At 37.0% G+C, this 22,298-nt stretch overlaps 1 pseudogene; it reads right to left on the reverse strand.

The window, feature by feature from the left end:
* Positions 1-1,418: 1,418 nt before the first annotated feature.
* On the reverse strand, positions 1,419-2,756 carry LOC145104212 (uncharacterized; annotated as a pseudogene).
* Between the last annotated feature and the right edge of the window lie 19,542 nt (positions 2,757-22,298).

Below are 22,298 nucleotides of genomic sequence, written 5' to 3' on the forward strand. Positions count from 1 at the left end.
TTATTATTTAGATTGTCAAATTTTTATGTTATTACTTCAAATTTTATGTATTTTTGCATAAAAAGGGTATGCTAATTGCTTTTTATATGTAGCAGAAAAATATGGATGCTAATCGATTTCAGTTCTTTTGTTTTATTTCTATGTTATTAAATTTTTTGATACTTTTTCTTGAAATTTTTAATGAGGTTATTGATATTATCTTTATTTACACAAAACTAATTTTTACTTTTTATCTACCTATTGTTATAACCGTTCATTTTTTTAGGAGGGTAATATGAACATTAATCCATCTGCTATGAATGTACTTTTGGATAAAAAGTTTGCGTTCAAAATTCAAATTTCAAATGATAATTTGAAGAAAAAACTTGATAGTTATAAAATCTTAAAGTTGACGGATGATAATACAATCATTGCTCAAATGGAAAAAAACAAAATTAACATCAAACAGGTAATATATGTATTTATTTATACATTTACAATTTATTTCAACATTAATGATGCTCTTTTTGCTTATTGTTTTTTTTGTTTTAGAGTTCTCATCATTGGACATTAAAGATGGTGTTGTCGCTCCTTCTTTGAAGATCCCAAAAATGAAAAAGCTCGAATAACTTTAAGTCATTCATAATTATCTGACATTTTGGGTTAAAGACTTTTTTTAAATTAATTTTTATTGTTTGCATATGAATTTGTTTCACAAGTAATTTCTTTTGATTTAAAAGATTATGTTTTTTTTTCATATGTTTCAAATAAATTTTATTTTTTTAATTATTATGTTTTCTCCCGCGTTTAACGCGGGTTATAATCTAGTTTAATATGAAACCTTAATTAATTAATCTCAGTATAGTTTTTATTATTAGTAATGCATTCCGGAAATAATAGGTAAATCGAATCCGGTTAATATAGATTCTAACATTGGAGATAGCCATGTATATCTACTTTCGTGTACAACTAAATACAAGTATATGGAACATAGTTGTAAACAATTAAAGGGGTAATTGCTATAGTTTTTATACAACATACAATATATACGTGATAAACATATTTCAAGTAATAACAAGGTATACAAGTTATGTAACTATGTGTGTATATATATATATATATATATATATATATATATATATATATATATATATATATATATATATATTATATATATATATAGAGAGAGAGAGAGAGAGAGAGAGAGAGAGAGAGAGAGAGAGAGAGGATCATTTGAGAACTCATAGTTTCCCGAGAACCCGAGAACTAAAAGTGGAACGTTATATTAAAATATGGGACGACCAAGATGCATTGTGGCATTTTTGTAAATAAGTAGAAAAATAATGGGATGAGGGTACATTAATAAAATGACATTGGGTGTATTTTAGGGATCTAGAAAATGAACCCATGGAATAAACTGATCGAAACCCTTTTTCATGTCACAATAGCATTTCCGATTTCTGATTATGTACCTTCGGCGGACGAACGAGCTCTCTGTATACCCTACACGACCAACGACGATTGATCTCCACCTCATCTCCTACTCCAAGGTTGCAATTTTCCTCCTCTTGAAGATGATTTTCCTGCTGAAAATTAAATCCCAAAAACTCTTCATCATCTACAAACGCATTGTTGAATGTATGGATGAGTGTAGGATAACTGGACTGAAGGGGTTCCCTATCAACAAACGCAAAGCCATCCCTCGAATCGTAGCTCGGATTCCATGTGAAATCCATCGGGGTTATAGCTTATTCTTCTTATTCAATCGATTTTTCCTGGGTATTGTTTCTTAAATCAATTACCCCCATTGGGTAGTCATCAAAACCACTGATTTTCGCAAGAGTGGAGATCTCCTTGTTCCACTCACCACCTGTTCGATGAAATGCCTCAGAGGTATCGACAACAGATATAAGAAACTCATGCTCATGGTGATCATTTTCGAGTGCATCAATGAAGTGTTATAGTGCTCAAAACCCAACACCTTCATCATCCAATCAATGGCTTTACTGGGTCGATCATACCCAAGCCTGTCTTGAACATCATAAAACTGTATCGATGTGTTGGCTGATAAACGAACATGCCGATCTCTCGGACCCTTTGATGTGCAGACTTTGCTATGATGATCTTTTCTTCTGAGTGATCTAACGATTCGACCACCTCCTTCTACTTCAACTATCTCTCCAGTTCCTTTGCTTTTCCTCATTCTCAAATCTTACGGGTAACTACCTAAAACTAAAACCATATTTTCATATTTCATTTATGTCACATACTCAGTGTGTGTATATGTGTGTGATGTGGGTTTTAGATATGGTAATAGTACTATCAGTTTGATGATGAAACAATGCATGTACAGATGAATCACTTATATTCTTTTACAGCAATTTCCTTATCTTTTGTAACACTAGAAACAAAATTTCAAGATTCACATGTAAAAAATCTGTCCATTTTGATGTATTTTTTATATAAATTAGTTCATTTTGATGGCCTTTAAAGGATCCTTATTTTTTTATACAAAAAGTCATCGATATATTTGAAACTTTGTGTAGAACAATATAATGTGAGTTCTAAACAGAAATATTAATGCTAGAAAATATTGGTGCTTTATTTTTTAGTTTGAAAAAGAAAAGGTTACACTTCAAAGAACTTCTGTTATGAATTTTTCACATGGAAACTCTTATGTATATTAAATCAACTCTACTTTTATGGAACAACAGTTTCAAACCATCAATTGCTACTTCGTTCTCTGGAAGAATGCAAGTTTTCAACAAACTCAACATCTGTTATTGGTGCTTTATTTTTGAGTTTGAAAAAGAATAGGTCCTATTTTTCCAAATGGATCTCTATTATTTATGTGTTGGCAGTGATGAATTTAATGTGAATCATAAATATACTAATGCATATTTGATTCAAATAGAAGTATAGTGTACTGGTTAATCTGGTTCTCATAGTGGACAAATATGTGTTTTTATTGGTATGATCTAGTTAATTAGTTGTTATGATTGGCTAATCTGGTTCTGAATTTTGTGTGATATTGTGAAGAACTTAGATCTGTTAAGTACTAACTCTTGCTAGATAATGTTTTGACCTTTTTCAGGTTGAGTGGTCTGGAAGCCATTAGTCTTGGAAATGAAGTAGAAGATGGACTTATTGCTGCTGATCCTAACCTGTCATCTTTAGTTTTATGTGGTAAAGATTTTTGTGATGTAAATGGTATAAAAAAACAATCATAAGTGAATGACATATGAATTACATGTGATTCACATGTAAATCACATATGAATTACATGTGTAACAGTGTAAAATTTCAAACAAATTTTCATTTTTCAACCACAATAAAACTCATTTCATAATTATCAAAATCACATGTCACAATTGTCAATAGTGTAAATCACAATCCCAGAATCATAAAAACAATCTCCCGCCAGTGTGTACAATCATGCCGGTGCCTTCCCGCAATCCTCGGAACTACCTGAAACACATAACACATAACACGGTAAGCATAAAGCTTAGTGAGTTCCCCAAAATACCACACACAAATCGTTAGCCACTCAAGGCTATAACTCAATAAGACCCTCCGGTCAATGTGTCTCAGTAGGACCCTCTGGTCCCACAACTCGGGTGGACCCTCCGGTCCCAACTCAGATGGACCCTCCGGTCTCTCAACTCAGTATCTCAGTAAGCACAGCATATATATATATATATATATATATATATATATATATATATATATATATATATATATATATATATATATATATCACAATAAAAAATAAACAAAATATCTCATTTCACAGTTATGCAGGTTATCTCAATACACAAAATATGCACATAAGACCCTCCGGTCACACATACGGGTTACCACTCAAGGTAAGTATAGTGAGAAGACTCACCTCGTAAGACAGATAGTGAAATCTCGTACTTGGGAACCTTGAACTCTAACCACCAGTCTAGCCTCCGCCTCAATAAGAAGCTTCCAACTCAGATTTGCTCGGATCTAGAAGCTTGGACTCCAACTCTTTCTTCTTCAATACCTTCTCTTCTCTTCAAAACCACACAAACACTCTCAAGGCTCAAACACACACACACACACAAGCTCTAGAACGAGGGTTAGGGCACTCTTAGGGTTTTCTCTCTGGGAATGGTGGCCAGAATTGAGGCCATCATATCCCTTATATAGGGGACTCACCTCAAATTAGGGTTGCATTCTGGGCCTAGTACGCCCAACGTACTCTCTGTTACACCCAACGTACTAGGTGGCTTACGCGTTAATAACATGCACATGAGTACGCTGAGCGTACACACGCGTACGCCCCACGTACTCATTTACAACCTTTTTCTCTATAAGGGCTAAACTTGACAACTACCAAAAGAACAAGGGTTATAATGTATACCTGGACTTGGGATGTTACAATTCTCCCCCACTTGAATCAGACTTTTCCCTCAAAGTCATGCTCCGAAAACAACTCTGGATGCTGCTCCCGGATCTCTGACTCCTGCTCCCAAGTCGACTCGGATCCCTTCCGATGCTGCCACTGTACCCGGACCAGAGGCACCTCCTTGTTTCTCAACACCTTTACCTTCCGATCCAAAATTGCAATCAGTCTCTCTATATAATTCAGGCTCGCATCAACCTGAATGTCCTCTAATGGCACCACTGCCGTCTCGTCAGCTACACACTTCCTCAACTAAGATACGTGGAAGGTGTTATGAATCTGACTCAACTCTGCGGGTAACTCTAACCGGTAAGCTACTCTGCCTACCGTGGCGGTCATCCTGAAAGGACCGATGTACCGGGGTCCTAATTTTCCCCGCTTCCTGAATCGGATCACTCCTTTCCAAGGGGATACCTTCAGGAGTATGAAATCCCCGACCTGAAACTCGAGCTCAGATCGTCGCCTATCCGCATAACTCTTCTGGCGACTCTGGGCCGTCAGCAACCTCTGTCTAACCTGCTGAACCTGCTCGGTCGTCTTTAGCACTATCTCAGTGCCACCCATTACTCTCTGTCCCACCTCTCCCCAACAAATAGGAGTCCGACACCTCCTCCCGTATAAAAGCTCAAAGGGAGGCATACCAATACTCGAATGGTGGCTGTTGTTGTAGGAAAACTCAGCCAGAGGTAAATATGTGTCCCAACTTCCTCCGAAGTCCATGACACAGGCACGCAGCATGTCTTCGAGCGTCTGAATTGTCCGCTCGCTTTGCCCGTCCGTCTGCGGGTGATACGCAGTGCTAAAATACAGACGCGTGCCCAACTCCTCGTGAAACTTCTTCCAGAATCTGGAAGTGAAACGCACGTCTCGATCTGACACTATCGAAGTTGGCACCCCATGCCGAGATACCACCTCTCTCACATAAATCTCGGTCAATCTCTCTGCAGAAGAGCTCTCACTAATAGCAAGGAAGTGAGCTCTCTTCGTCAACCGGTCCACTATCACCCAAATCACGTCGACTCCACGCACAGTCCGCGGTAACTTGGTGATGAATTCCATAGAGATCTGTTCCCACTTCCACTGAGGAATCTCCAGTGGCTGCAGTGGCTGCAGTGGACCATGTGGGTGCTGGTGCTTTGCCTTGACCCGACGGCAGGTGAAGCACCTCTCAACTACCCAAGCAACATCCCTCTTCATACAGGGCCACCAATAATCTCTCTTTAGATCCAAATACATTTTAGTGGCCCCGGGATGGATCGAGAATCTCGATCTATGTGCCTCCGCCATCAGTATATGTCGAGCTCCTCTTGTGTAGGGTACCCAAATCCGCCCTCGGAAAGTCATAAGCCCTCGACTATTTGTCACAAACTCGGACACCTGCCCAACCACCCACTCCCTCTTGCGGTTCTCCGGTCTCACGGCCTCCTCCTGGGCCTCCCGAATGGTATCCAAGACTGGAGTCATCACCATCATCCTCATACATACATCTCGGATCGGAGCACTCTCTGCTCTACGGCTCAGGGCGTCAGTTACCACATTAGCCTTTCCCGGGTGGTATAAGATCTCACAGTCGTAATCTTTCACCACATCCAACCACCTCCTCTGTCTCATACTGAGGTTGGGCTGATCCATGAGATACTTCAGACTCTTATGGTCCGTGTATATGGTACACCAGACTCCGTACAAATAATGACGCCAGATCTTGAGGGCAAACACCACCGCCCCCAACTCCAGATCATGGGTGGGATATCTCGTCTCATGAGGCTTTAATTGCCTCGATGCGTACGCTATCACATGCTCTCTCTGCATCAATACCGCACCCATGCCTGTAATAGATGCATCACAATAGACTACATAATCCTCCATTCCCCCCGGAAGGGCTAACACCGAGGCTTCGCACAATCTCTGGCGAAGAGTCTCAAATGAGGCCTGCTGCTCAGGGCCCCAAGTAAAAGTAATGCCCTTCTGGGTCAGCCTGGTGAGGGGAACGGCGATCTTGGAGAAATCTCTGATAAACCTCCGATAATAACCGGCCAATCCCAGAAAGCTCCTGATCTCTGATGGGGATCTCGGCACCTCCCATCGCATAACCGCCTCAATCTTGGCCGGGTCAACCAATATCCCATTCTGATTAACGAGATGTCCTAGAAACTGAACCTCTCATAACCAGAAATCACACTTGGAGAATTTGGCATAAAGCCACTCCGATCTCAAAACTCCCAACACCTCTCTAAGATGCTCCTCTTGTTGTTCCCTGGACCTCGAGTACACCAGAATATCGTCAATGAACACGATCACCGAGCGATCCAACATGGGCCTGCACACCCGGTTCATGAGATCCATGAACGCTACCGGTGCGTTGCTGAGCCCGAAAGGCATCACCACAAACTCATAGTGCCCATAACGAGTCCGAAAGGCCGTCTTCGGAATATCCTCCTCGTAGACTCTCATCTGATGATATCCGGATCTCAGATCAATCTTGGATAACCAAGATGCCCCCTATAACTGATCGAACAGATCATCGATCCTCGGAAGTGGGTAACGGTTTTTTACCGTCAACTTGTTCAGCTCCCGGTAATCAATGCATATCCGGTGTGAACCATACTTCTTCTTCTTCACAAAAAGGATCGGAGCTCCCCATGGTAAGCTACTCGGTGTAATGAACCCCTTCCATAGCAGCTCCTGGAGCTGAGAGGATAACTCCTGCATCTCCGGCGGCGCAAGGCGATAAGGTGCCTTGGAAATCGGCGCCGCACCCGAAATCAGATCGATCCGAAACTCCACCTGCCTATCAGGAGGCACACCCGGAAACTCCTCGGGGAAAACATCAGCAAACTCACACACTATCGGCACCTCAGAAATAGAACTCGGTCTCGTAGCAGCAACCCGTGTATCCATCACGTACGCTAAAAAATGCATGCAACCTTGGTGTAAACTCTGTCTCGCTCGGGCAGTAGAACAGAAGGCTGATCCAGACCAAGTACCCTCTCCGTACACCATAAGCACTCCCCCACTAGGGTATCGTATAGTCACTAACTGACGCTCGCAGTCTATCATAGCTCCAAATCGACTCAACCAGTCTATGCCCACTATGACACAGACATCACCCATCGCTATCGGCACCAGGTCTATCGGGAACTCAACACCGAAAATCTCCAGAGTACACTCACAGATCATGTCAGTAACAAACACCGCATGCTCATCGGCTATGGAAACCCTCAGAGGTCGACTCAACGCCTCACGTCGGGTACTGATGTGACGACTAAAAGCTACGGATACAAAAGATCGACTCGCACCTGAGTCAAATAACACCAAGGCAGGTACAAAATTCACAAGGAAAGTACCTATACACAACACTATATAAGCACAGAATATCTCAAAAAAATAATGATAAGAATACATACCGGCCACAACGTTAGGTGTTGCGCAGACCTCCTTTGCTGTCAGCTGAAAAGCTCTCCCACGAGCCCTCGGTACCTCGGCCTTCGTTAGCCGACTCTCAGTAGCACGCAAGGAAGCAGATACAGATCCCTGTGCTGACCACTGAACAAGCTGGGGGCACTCGGCCTTCCGGTGGCCGGTCTGGTTGCAATGGAAGCAAACCGAGAACCCCTTGGGGCAATTCTTCTCCATGTGCCCCTCCTTTCCACATTTGTAGAAAATCCCGCTCAGTATGAAGCCTCGTGGCTCTTACCGCACCTGCCACAAGTGCGGCCCTTCTGGCCCCCAACCCTGGTATCCGCGGGCTTGGCCCGCTTCGTCGCTGGCTGCGACTGTACTGGTCTCCTGTCCCTACCCCGGGACTCCTCCTCCTCCCTCGCCTGCAGCTCAAGCTCAATCTCCCTCTACCGAGCATTTGCCTGGAGCTTGGAAAATGTCCGGTATGTCGAGTTCGCCACAAACTCATGAATATCCCTCCTCACTATGCTCAAATATCGACTCATACGTGCCTGCTCGGAAGACACGTGCTCGGGGAAAAACAACGCCCTCTCATGAAACATCCTCGTAATCACTGTCACAGACTCTGTTCCCTGCTTGAGGGACAAGAACTTCTGGGCCAACCGTTCCCTCTCCACCGGAGGAACATACTCATCACGGAACATCATAGTGAACCTCTCCCAAGTCACTGCGGTGAGCTCTGCAGGAGTGAAATCAGCTGTCACAAACTTCCACCAGTCCTTCGCTCCCAAGCGAAGCTGGTTCAGTGTGAACCGTACCCTCAAATGTTCCGGATAGGAACAAGTGTAGAAACATCCCTCAATGTCAGAGATCCACCTCATCGCGGTAATCGGATCTTGAGTCCTATCAAACTCCGGTGGCTTCATGTTGTTGAACTCTCGGTAAGTTGAAAAGTTCTATACATCTGCCCTTTCTCCCTGTGGCCTGGCAGCAGCGACAGCTGCAGCAGCAGCCGCCTGAGTAACAACAGCATATCGCTCATCAAACGTCTCAATCAGTGTGTTATTAATAGACCCAAACATCTCCGGGATAGCCTCACGGATCGCTGCGGCCACCTCCTCATGAATCATCTGGCGTATCTCCTCGTCGCTGATACCACTGGTACCGCTGCCCCCAGAGTTGTGGCACGTAACCACCATGATGTCTATGAAACACAACACAAAATAATCAGAGACTCGACCGAGATCACTCACACTCGACCACTCGCTCCTACTTGTTCCTTAGCACCCTAAGGATTCTTACTTGGACTACTCACCGACCCGGTGTTTTTAGTAATACGGGCCCAATACTACCTTCCATACTGCATCTATACTCATCCCAAGTCTTCCTCCTAGGATCCTATCTCACAAGTACTCTATATCTAGTCAAACATCGACTACTCTCATAGTAGGTCTATCATATGCTCATTCCTGCTACCTACTTGCACTCAAGCAAATCACATATAGCAAACTCCTAGGCTAAGGCATCACAAATCAGGCCACTCTAGTCCTAAATTATGAAATACCTAGCCTACTCTCTAGCATGCAATAACATATCTCATAACAACTCATAACACATAAAGTAAGGGTATTTTGGGAAATCACCGTTCGGGCGCTGGCTGATTGTACACACTGCTCGTTTTCTCTTTCTCTTAAAATCTCTTACTCATTTTTTTTAGAAAAATCATTTCTTTTGAAAACTTTTCTCAAATCCTCAGTTTGAGTCCAGACATACCCGAAGGTGTATTCGAATCCCTCAAACCAAGACTCTGATACCAACTTGTAACAATGTAAATTTTCAAACAAATTTTCATTTTTCAACCACAAAAAAACTCATTTCATAATTATCAAAATCACATGTCTAAATTGTAAATAATGTAAATCACAATCCCAGAATCATAAAAACAATCTCCCGCCAGTGTGTACAATCATGCCGGTGCCTTCCCGCGATCCTCAGAACTACCTGAAATACATAACGCATAACACGATAATCATAAAGCTTAGTGAGTTCCCCAAAATACCACACACAAATCGTTAGCCACTCGAGGCTATAACTCAATAAGACCCTCCGGTCAATGTGTCTCAGTAGGACTCTCTGGTCCCACAGCTCGGGTGGACCCTCTGGTCCCAACTCAGATGGACCCTCTGGTCTCTCAACTCAGTATCTCAGTAAGCACTATATATATATATATATATATATATATATATATATATATATATATATATATATATATATCACAATAACAAATAAACAGAATATCTCATTTCACAGTTAAGCAGGTTATCTCAATACACAGAATATGCACATAAGATCCTCCGGTCACACATACGGGTTACCACTCAAGGTAAGTATAGCGAGAAGACTCACCTCGTAAGATAGATAGTGAAATCTCGTACTCGGGAACCTCGAACTCTAACCACCAGTCTAGCCTCCGCCTCAATAAGAAGCTTCCCACTCAGATTTGCTCGGATCAAGAAGCTTGGACTCCAACTCTTTCTTCTTCAAGACCTTCTCTTCTCTTCAAAACCACACAAACACTCTCAAGGATCAAACACACACACACACAAGCTCTAGAACGAGGGTTAGGGCACTCTTAGGGTTTTCTCTCTGGGAATGGTGGCCAGAAATGAGGCCATCATATCCCTTATATAGGGGACTCACCCCAAATTAGGGCTAAACTTGACAAGTACCAAAAGAACAAGGGTTATAATGTATACCTGGACTTGGGATGTTACAACATGTGATTCACATGTAAATCACATATGACTTACATGTGATTCACATGTAATTCACATATGAATTACATGTGATTCATATGTAAATCACAAGTGAATCACATATGAATTACAAGTGAATCACATATGAATTACAAGTGAATCACATATGAATTACATGTTATTCACATATAAATTACACGTGATTCACATGTAATTCACGTATAAATTACACGTAATTCACGTATAAATTACATGTAATTCACATGTAAATCACAATTGAATCACATATGAATTGCATGTGATTCACATATAAATTACATGTGATTCACATGTAAATGACAACTGAATCACATATGAATTACAAGTAATTCACATATGATTCACATGTAAATCACATGTAATTCACATATAATTCACATATGATTCACTTGTGATTCACATGTAAATCACAAGTGAATCACTTATGAATTACATGTGATTCACATGTAAATCACAAGTGAATTACATATGAGTTACATATGATTCATATGTAATTTACATATTAATCACATTTAATTCACAAGTGATTCACATATAAATTACATGTAAATCACATATATCACATGTAAATCACAAGTGAATCACATATGAGTTACATGTGATTCATATGTAATTTACATATGAATCACATGTAATTCACAAGTAAATCACAAATGATTCACATGTGATTTACATGTGATATACATATGATGTCATATGTAAATGTGATTCATATGTGAATCGCATATGATTCATATGTTAATCACATATGTATTTTTGCATCAATCATTTTTTTTAATTTTCTTGTAGATTTTGAAGAAATTTTGGTGAATATTGAAGAGGTGAAAAATGATAAATTGAAGAAAATATTGAAATATTGACATGAAAAATGATAAATTGAAGAAAATATTGAAATATTGACATGAAGACATGAAAACACTTTGAAATTTGTAGCATTTTTTATTTTTTATATTTTATTTTGTATCGAATAAAATACTTGTACTATTATGTTTATAGATTAATTAATAAAAATGAGATTTTTTACGAATATTATAGTATCAGAAATATACATATATGCATTTGAAAAAATATGCATATATACACCTAAAACTTTGATTTTTAATGTTAAAAAAACAAATGTATTTTTTTTAAATATTCTAGTTCTTTTTTTTTTAAATTTATTGATTTTTAAAATTTTACTTTTTTAAAAAAAATGCAGTTTTTTTTTTAAAAAAAATACAGTTTTTTTTTTTAAAAAAAATGCAACTATCTTTAGAAAACCTGCAGTTTTTTTTTAAAACAAATTACAGATTTTTAATTTAAAAAATAAAGTTTTTTTAAAATTTTTTTTGAAAAAAATGCAGTTTTCTCTAAAAGAAATTTGCAGTTTTTTAAAAAAAAATTTAGTTTTTTTGAAAAAATTGCAGTTTTTTTTAAAAAAATAAAAATTCATGTTTTCTATAAAAAAAATTAAAAAATTTTGCACTTTTTAAAAAAAAAATGAAAAATTCTATTTTTAAAAAAATCCGAAAATTTGATTTATTATGTAACTTTTTAAACATTTATATTAATATGATCAATAACACAAAAAATTAAACATTAAATTAGATTGGTAAGATGACGATCATGTCCTTAATGAACTAACTTTGATCCAACGCTCCACTTGTAGTTCTCGGGTTCTCGGGAAACTATGAATTCTCAACCGATCTCACCCATATATATATATATATATATATATATATATATATATATATATATATAGAGAGAGAGAGAGAGAGAGAGAGAGAGAGAGAGAATTATGTTCATATATAAACCTTAAGTATTGTGTGAACGTATGACAAATTCTAGACCAATCAACATATAAATATAATTTTGAGATTTTGCATACAATTATTTTAATAACCCAAAACAAAATCCCAAAATTATGGATACGTTACACCTATTATCTATTTTATGCCCTAGTCATAATCGTCTTCTTCCTTATGAAGATCGACTAACCAGAGGCAGCCATCGTGACCAACATCATCATCTCTTGACAGACTTCATTGGTTATAAGCCACTCAATGCGGTTATTACTCTAACATGTCTCCCCACAATATGCATATATCTCTACATGTGTATGTATTTCTTCTTTGCCTTAATTTTTTCTTTATCGGGATTTTGAATTAAATTTGATGGTTAATATTTTTGAGATAAATACAACAAACATGGCTTTAAAACTTAACCATTTTTCGATTTGTTCATGTTTGTCCTAAGAACTGAATAAGTTGGAATAATATCATGTTTGTCCTAAGAACTGAATAAGTTGGAATAATATGATTCTTTGGTGGCTCTGATATTGATAATTAAACTGAATCCTATTTCTAGGTTAATTGCGATTCAAGGCCACCGAATTTAACCTAAGAAAAAATAAATAAATAAACAATATTTGTAATTGTATATTAGCATATATGTACAAGGACTACCCTAGAATTGACTTGGTGTGAAATCATTTGAGAATAGTAATTATTGTTCCCGTCATCTTATGCTTATCAATTTTAAAGTGGTTTGCTGCATACCTTTACTAAGTGTTATTATAGTTAAATGGATTGAATTCCACACCTTCTAAATGAAATAATTATATTCATAGTTTGTGTTTGTAAACTAACCAAGGTAGCTTATCAATTTAGTTCATTATATCATATTATCATGTATTTAGCAATTTGTAATGTGACGCTAAATATTAGTATGTGATAGTGAAGCATACAATTGTTTGATATAATGTCTATATGGTTGAATGAATGTAGGATGTTATATATTTGCCCTAAACTAATAGAAGTTTGTTTATATATCTTGTATGTAACCCATTATTATTTTAGTTTTACTTTTACGAGAGACAAAACAAAATACATGCACTATTGATTTTTATGACACCTACTGTTTATCGTCTTTACAGGAATATTTAGTCTTGAATCAACTTGTTAATAAAAGCGAATTTCAATGGATAGAGGATTAACAATCCTATCTAAGGCGGAGGAAAAAGAAACTGATTTGATGGAATGAACATTTTATTAATATATCTAGTTCATGTATTATTCTTCAAGAATGTCACTATTATTCGTCAAGAATGCCAAATTTATACTTGTAATTCATGTCTTATTCTTCATTCTTATAAAATAGCATTTCTTAAAAAAAATGTAAGATTATTCGTCAAGAATGTCAGTTTTGTATTTATACATTTGTAATATTTTTTATATTATTCTTCAAGAATGTCATTTGTATATTTGTAATATTTTTTATATTATTCTTCAAGAAGGCTATTTTTCCGCTTGTATTTAATTCATTATTCTTCAAGAATGTCTTTTACTTTTTCAAGAATGTAACTATTATTCTTAAAGAATATCATATATGAAGTTGTAATTCATGACTAATTCTTCAAGAATAAGAATGTTAGGTACAAAAATCGAAATGTATCCTTGGAAACGTTTCAAAATTTTTCAATATTCTTCAAGAATAAGAATGATAAAAACATGAATTTTTAAAAAATGCAAATGATAAAAACATAATTCTTGAAACGTTGAAAAATATACAAATTCGTATTTTTAAATTTTGATTTTTATTAATTAATTCGATTTAGTTGCATAAAATGTACGCAACGTCATTTTCTCTTTCTTAATAAAATGTATTATAATTAATTAAATCTAATTATATAGTAAATGCTAGTGTATGATAATAACATGTATCTTAAGATCATGTCCCTTCATTCTTTTAATCTAATAATCATAATTTGGTCACCCATTCACACAATAGTTGTGATTCACATTTGATCCTAACCATATATATATATATATATATATATATATATATATATATATATATATATATATATATATATATATATATACACACACACACAAGTGGGTTTGGGATGATTTGGTTATTCTTTTAGGGCTTCTACGAACTCAGAAATAGTATCTTTTTCAGTGTCGATGGCAATGACATGCGGTTGTGGCTTTTTATCGGGAATTTGTGAAGATAATCGTTCATTAATCAATGTAGTTAATTGACCAAGTTGAGTTTCATTGTTTTGAATTGATGATTGATGATTTCTTAGTAAAGCTTGATGATCTCTTGTCACACCCCCGAACCGAAGAACATCGACGGAAACGTTCGGAGGTTAGGTGACTTCATCTTTGTAGTATCATCACAGTGAATATAAATGAAACATGACAAACACCATCATAATACATTCAAAATACAACCGTTAATGATTACATCGAGTATTGTATTATAAAGTTACATGTCACAACATAATGTATATGATAGCAAAACAAATACAACAAAAGTCCTTATATCCTTGAAGTCCATCTGCTTAACGATTTCCTGAGAATACAAGTTAATTTGAAAACGTCAACATATATAATGTTGGTGAGTTCATAAGCATGTTTGAGTAAAATGTTTTGTAATTCTTTGTAAACATCAGAAAAATCCGATATTTTCTGAAAAAAGGAATTGAAATGTTTCTATCCGATCTTGTATTAATGCATGTGTGTTAATGTTTGTAAATGAGTAAAGAGATTAAACCCAGAAAATACAATATTTTCTGTTGTAACTAGAAAGTATTGAATAGTTGTTTGTTTTCCTAGACAATCCGATATTATCTATTTATAAAATGTTATGGTCTTAACACCCTAAGACCGAGTATCAGTGTATGTGTGTTTCCGTGTTACTGAACTGTAAATGTATTCCGTACATTTATAATAGAGTTATTCTCTATGTGAGTCGTTATAACCATACTTGATAATGACTGATCCGCCTGTCATGACGTTTTTCAAACGCCGACTTGTTTAAGATAAGGTTTGTCACCCTAGACTGGCCTAGTCTAACTGTAGCGAACAACTCAGGTGTGGGGTGTCACCCCCGTATAGATCTATACACAAACTCCCGTTCTCCCTCTAGGAGACTCTAGTTATAACTACATGCTACGTTTGTACACTCGATAGGTGTCAAACAAAATGTCTCACAAGAGTCCTAACTGCATTTACGTGAATATTGAATTGCACAGTGTATATTGTTTCCGTGTATGTTTTAAGTTTACAAAGCTAAACAAGTATGTATGTGAATGTATGAGGCCCAACAAACATGCAAAAGGACAACTAAGGCCCACTAAGCATGTAATGTATATTCAAGGCCCAATAAGCATGCAAAAGGACAACTAAGGCCCACTAAGCATGTGAAGTATATTCCAGGCCCAATAAGCATGCAAAATGACAACTAAGGCCTACTAAGCATATGATGTATATTTCACGCCCAATAAGCATGCAAAAGGACAACTAAGGCCCACTAAGCATGTGAAGTATATTTCAGGCCCAATAAGCATGCAAAAGGAAAACTAAGGTCCACTAAGCATGTATTGTTCGTTATTGTTTAATTAATTATCAAAGCGACATAAAAGCCCACTTTTTGTAATATTTGACATTTTTAGTCCACTCGACTAAAAAATTTAAAATTTAGGCATGTCTTTGGTAAAAATGGCACTTTAGGTCCCTTAAGACTAAAAGTTTACATTTAAGGCTAGTTTTAAATAACATTACATTTTTAACCAACTTTTGTCAAAAAATATCATTTTTGGCCCAAATGTATAAAAGTTTTTCCTTTTCGGCCCAATACATAGAATTTTGCCTTTTTGACCCAATTTTTGGTAAAGTTGACTTTTTTGGCACAAGTGTATAAAACTTTACATTTTCGGCCCAAAAGTAAAGATTTTATCCTTTTTGGCCCAAGATTAATAAAATCACTATTTTCTGCTCTTTAATCCGAAAAATGACATTTTTGGCTCAATGTTGTTTAAAATGACATTTAAGCCCTCAAGAGTCCAAAAATTTACGAATTTAGCCCAAAAGCCGTGAAAGCCCACTATGAGGCCCATTTGTGAAAATTTACCCTTTTATCTCTTTTAAAATCACAAGTACCATAAAGATCCATATTTATTCAAATAAATCCTTTTTAGTCCCTTCAAAAACCGTAAGTTATATAATAACTTTACTTTTTGATTTTTTTGTCATTTTTGGCCCTCTTATGTAAACTTTCTTAGTTTTAAACAACCTTGTGAGGTTTTAAACCTTTTCTTTGCATAAGAAGTTGTATCAAGTGTTATGTACCACAAATATCATCATATTGTAGTATATTTTCGAGCTTATGAAGTTTACAACACATAATCACAACTTATATCACCAAAAACACACATAATCATGCATATACACATAGATCTACACAAAACAACTTGTATTCCCCCCACCCCCCGCAAATATAGTAAAAACCGAAAATAGGGGGTATGAACTCACATTGGGGTTGATGGTTCGGTTTTGGAAGAAGATTGGATGAGTTTTCGGCTCTAACAAGCTCCCTTGAGTGTGTCTCGAACTTATAAGGTTTCTAAGGGACATGATCATGAAATGGAATGTTAAGAGAAGTAAGTTTAACATGAACATGAAGTTTAACATCTTGATGAGAAGAAGCTTACCAAGATGATGGTCTTTGATGAAGTATTCTTGGACATACACCCAAGCACACACAATTTTTCTTGGAGGAAATGAGAGGTTTCTTGAGAGTTAGAGAGGATTTTTGTGTTTGAAAAATGAAGAAGGATGATGGTGGTGTAGGCTCTTAGATTTTATCCTTTTTGGCCCTATATTAATAAAATTACTATTTTCAACCCTTTAATCCGAAAAATGACATTTTTGGCTCAACTTTGTTTAAAATGATACTTAAGCCCTCAAGAGTCCAAAAATTTACAAATTTAGCCAAAAAGCCGTGAAAGCCCACTAATAGGCCAATTTGTGAAAATTTACCCTTTTAGCCCTTTTAAAATCACAAGTACCATAAGGATCCATATTTATTCAAATAAATCCTTTTTGGTCCCTTCAAAAACCGTAAGTTATATAATAACTTTAGTTTTTGATTTTTTTTGTCATTTTTGGCCCTCTTATGTAAACTTTCTTAGTTTTAAACAACCTTGTGAGGTTTTAAACCTTTTCTTTGCATAAGAAGTTGTATCAAGTGTTATGTAACACAAATATCATCATATTGTAGTATATTTTCGAGCTTATGAAGTTTACAACACATAATCACAACTTATATCATGAAAACACACACATAATCATGCATATACACATAGATCTACACAAAACAACTTGTATTCTCCCCCAAAACATAGTAAGAACTGAAAATATAGGGTATGAACTCACATTGGGGTTGATGGTTCGGTTTTGGAAGAAGATTGGATGAGTTTTCGGCTCTAACAAGCTCCCCTGAGTGGATCTCGAACTTATAAGGTTTCTAAGGGACATGATCATGAAATAGAGTGTTAAGAGAAGTAAGTTTAACATGAACATGAAGTTTAACATCTTGATGAGAAGTAGCTTACCAAGATGATGCTCTTTGATGAAGTATTCTTGGACATACACCCAAGCACACACAATTTTTCTTGGAGGAAATGAGAGGTTTCTTGAGAGTTAGAGAGGATTTTTGTGTTTGAAAAATGAAGAAGGATGATGGTGGTGTAGGCTCTTAGATTTTATCCTTTTTGGCCCTATATTAATAAAATTACTATTTTCAACCCTTTAATCCGAAAAATGACATTTTTGGCTCAACTTTGTTTAAAATGATACTTAAGCCCTCAAGAGTCCAAAAATTTACAAATTTAGCCCAAAAGCCGTGAAAGCCCACTAATAGGCCCAGTTGTGAAAATTTACCCTTTTAGCCCTTTTAAAATCACAAGTACCATAAGGATCCATATTTATTCAAATAAATCCTTTTTGGTCCCTTCAAAAACCGTAAGTTATATAATAACTTTACTTTTTGATTTTTTTGTCATTTTTGGCCCTCTTATGTAAACTTTCTTAGTTTTAAACAACCTTGTGAGGTTTTAAACCTTTTCTTTGCATAAGAAGTTGTATCAAGTGTTATGTACCACAAATATCATCATATTGTAGTATATTTTCGAGCTTATGAAGTTTACAACACATAATCACAACTTATATCATGAAAACACACACATAATCATGCATATACACATAGATCTACACAAAACAACTTGCATTCTCCCCCAAAACATAGTAAGAACCGAAAATATGGGGTATGAACTCACATTGGGGTTGATGGTTCGGTTTTGGAAGAAGATTGGATGAGTTTTCGGCTCTAACAAGCTCCCCTGAGTGGATCTCGAACTTATAAGGTTTCTAAGGGACATGATCATGAAATGGAGTGTTAAGAGAAGTAAGTTTAACATGAACATGAAGTTTAACATCTTGATGAGAAGTAGCTTACCAAGATGATGCTCTTTGATGAAGTATTCTTGGACATACACCCAAGCACACACGATTTTTCTTGGAGGAAATGAGAGGTTTCTTTAGAGTTAGAGAGCATTTTTGTGTTTGAAAAATGAAGAAGGATGATGGTGGTGTAGGCTCTTAGATTTTATCCTTTTTGGCCCTAGATTAATAAAATTACTATTTTCAACCCTTTAATCCGAAAAATGACATTTTTGGCTCAACATTGTTTAAAATGATACTTAAGCCCTCAAGAGTCCAAAAATTTACAAATTTAGCCCAAAAGCCGTGAAAGCCCACTAATAGGCCCAGTTGTGAAAATTTACCCTTTTAGCCCTTTTAAAATCACAAGTACCATAAGGATCCATATTTATTCAAATAAATCCTTTTTGGTCCCTTCAAAAACCGTAAGTTATATAATCACTTTACTTTTTGATTTTTTTGTCATTTTTGGCCCTCTTATGTAAACTTTCTTAGTTTTAAACAACCTTGTGAGGTTTTAAACCTTTTCTTTTCATAAGAAGTTGTATCAAGTGTTATGTACCACAAATATCATCATATTTTAGTATATTTTCGAGCTTATGAAGTTTACAACACATAATCACAACTTATATCATGAAAAACACACATAATCATGAATATACACATAGATCTACACAAAACAACTTGTATTCTCCCCCAAAACATAGTAAAAACCGAAAATAGGGGGTATGAACTCACATTGGGGTTGATGGTTCGGTTTTGGAAGAAGATTGGATGAGTTTTCGGCTCTAACAAGCTCCCTTGAGTGGATCTCAAACTTATAAGGTTTTTAAGGGACATGGATCATGAAATGGAGTGTTAAGAGAAGTAAGTTTAACATGAACATGAAGTTTAACATCTTGATGAGAAGTAGCTTACCAAGATGATGGTCTTTGATGAAGTATTCTTGGACATACACCCAAGCACACACGATTTTTCTTGGAGGAAATAAGAGGTTTCTTGAGAGTTAGATAGGATTTTTGTGTATGAAAAATGAAGAAGGATGATGGTGGTGTGGGTTCTTATGGCCGTAAATAAAGAGAGGGAGGGAAGAAGACCCAAAATAGTTAATACATGTGGGTTTATTCCTAGAGATATGGGGGTTATTAGCTTGGAAAACCATTAAATAATAATTAGGTGTCACTAATTCAAATGATCCATGTTTCTTTTCTTTTTTTTAAACCGAGAATGAGATAGGGTGAGAAAAAAAGAAAGAAATGTAGGGTTAGAATTGAATATACTTGAAATCACAAGGTCCAAGGTGAAAGTTTTCAGCCTAGTGGGCCCTTTTATGGGTTTACGGCCCAAAATGGTGAACAAAATGGGTTTTCGGCCCATTTAAGTTCAAGAATGTTGTTCACGGCCCATTAAGGCCCATGAGAATGAAGTGAGTCATTTTAGGCCCAACATTTCCCAAAATACTATAGTTTAATGAATGTGTGTCCAATTAGTGCCCAAATGGAGTTCCTTGGCCCAAAATAGCCAAATTGAAAGTTTACTGGCCCATTAGGCCCAGTAAGAGGATCATGGTCCATTCTGAGATTGAACCAGAACATTAGGGTTACAAACCAATGTTGAATGTATAAAATGTATTGAATTAGGTTTTGGACTTCACGAGTGAGTTTCGATTCAACTAGTTGCTTTTGTAATGATCATTTGCACAAAACTTTAATTTAGATTACAAGTTACACAGGAGTTGATTACATGAATACAGAATTTCCTAGCCAAAACGCTAGTTGTGACATCATCCCCCCGTTAGAGGGAATTTCGTCCCGAAATTCTTTTGAAAGATAGTATTAAGAACTAGAGAATAAGTGAGGGTACTTCTGCTTCATCTGGTCTTCGTGTTCCCATGTGAATTCCGGTCTACGCTTAGCGTTCCATCGAACCTTCACAATCGGAATGTGTCTCTACTTTGTACGCTTCACTTCTCTGTCCATTATCTCGACCGATTCTTCAATGAATAAGAGATTTTCATTTACTTCGATGTCATCCAGGGGAACGACTAGGGTTTTATCTAATAAGCACTTTTTCAGGTTTGACACGTGGAACACGGGGTGTACGTTGCTGAGCTCAGCAGGTAGCTGCAGCTTATAAGCCACCGGACCAATTCGGGCAAGAATCTCGAATGGCCCGATGTATCGTGGATTTAGTTTTCCCTGTTTCCCAAAACGGATCATCCCTTTCCAGGGAGAGACCTTCAATAACACCCAATCTCTGACTTGGAATTCTAGAGGCTTTCGTCATTTGTCAGCATAGCTCTTTTGTCGGTCACACGATGCTTGGAGTCGTGCCTTGATTTGGATTATTTTCTCTGTCGTTTCCCTAATGATCACGGGTCCCGTGAGAGTGCTTTTTGGTGTTCGCCCTCTTGCCAACTGAGTATCACCCACCTCAGCCCAACAAAGAGGTGATCGGCATTTTCTGTCATACAAGGCCTCGGAAGGAGCCACCTTAATGCTCGAGTGGTAGCTGTTATTGTATGAAAATTCGACTAAGGGCAAGTGGGCATCCCATGCCTTTCCAAAATCGATCACACAGGCCCGGAGCATATCTTATAATGTTTGAATGGTTCGCTCACTATGGCCATCAGTCTGGGCGTGGTAGGCAGTGCTCATGTCTAGTTGCGTCCCCATAGCTTTCTGGAGGGACTGCCAAAATCTTGAAGTAAATCTAGTATCTCGATCTGAGATAATAGATACTTGTACCCCATGAAGTCTCACGATCTCTTTTATGTAGATTCGTGTTAATCATTCCATCTTATATGATTCCTTTATTGGTAAGAAATGGGCGGATTTGGTTAACCTATCGATAATCACCTAGATAGTATCCAATCCATCCGCTGTCCTAGGTAATTTGGTTATGAAATCCATGGTAATCCTTTCCCATTTCCACTCGGTAATTTCAGGTTGTTGCAGTAGTCCCGAGGGCTTTTGGTATTCCACTTTAACTTTGGCACAATTGAGACACTTGCCCACATAAGTGGCGATCTCTGCCTTCATGTTTGGCCACCAATAACGTTGTTTAAGGTCAAGGTACATTTTATCTGAGCCTGGATGGACGGAATATCGCGTTTTATGAGCTTCGTTCATGACTACGTCTCTGAATCCCCCAAATTTTGGGACCCAGATTCTATTCATGAAGTAGTAGGCTCTGTCCGTTTTGGCTTCAAGTTTCTTATCCATCCCATGCAGCATTTCATTCACGGCATTTTCCGGCTTTAATGCCTCTAATTGAGCTTCCTTGATTTGTGAAGTTAGGTGGGAATGGACAGTTATGGTTAGAGTTCTTACTCGGCGACCCGAGTACTCTTTCCTACTTAAGGCATCGGCTACCACGTTAGCCTTGCCTGGGTGATACTTGATCTCTCATTCATAATCATTT

The sequence above is a fragment of the Lactuca virosa genome, chromosome 4 (assembly GCF_052849685.1).
Source record: "Lactuca virosa cultivar CGN04683 chromosome 4, Lactuca_virosa_CGN04683_v6, whole genome shotgun sequence".
Taxonomy (NCBI): domain Eukaryota; kingdom Viridiplantae; phylum Streptophyta; class Magnoliopsida; order Asterales; family Asteraceae; genus Lactuca; species Lactuca virosa.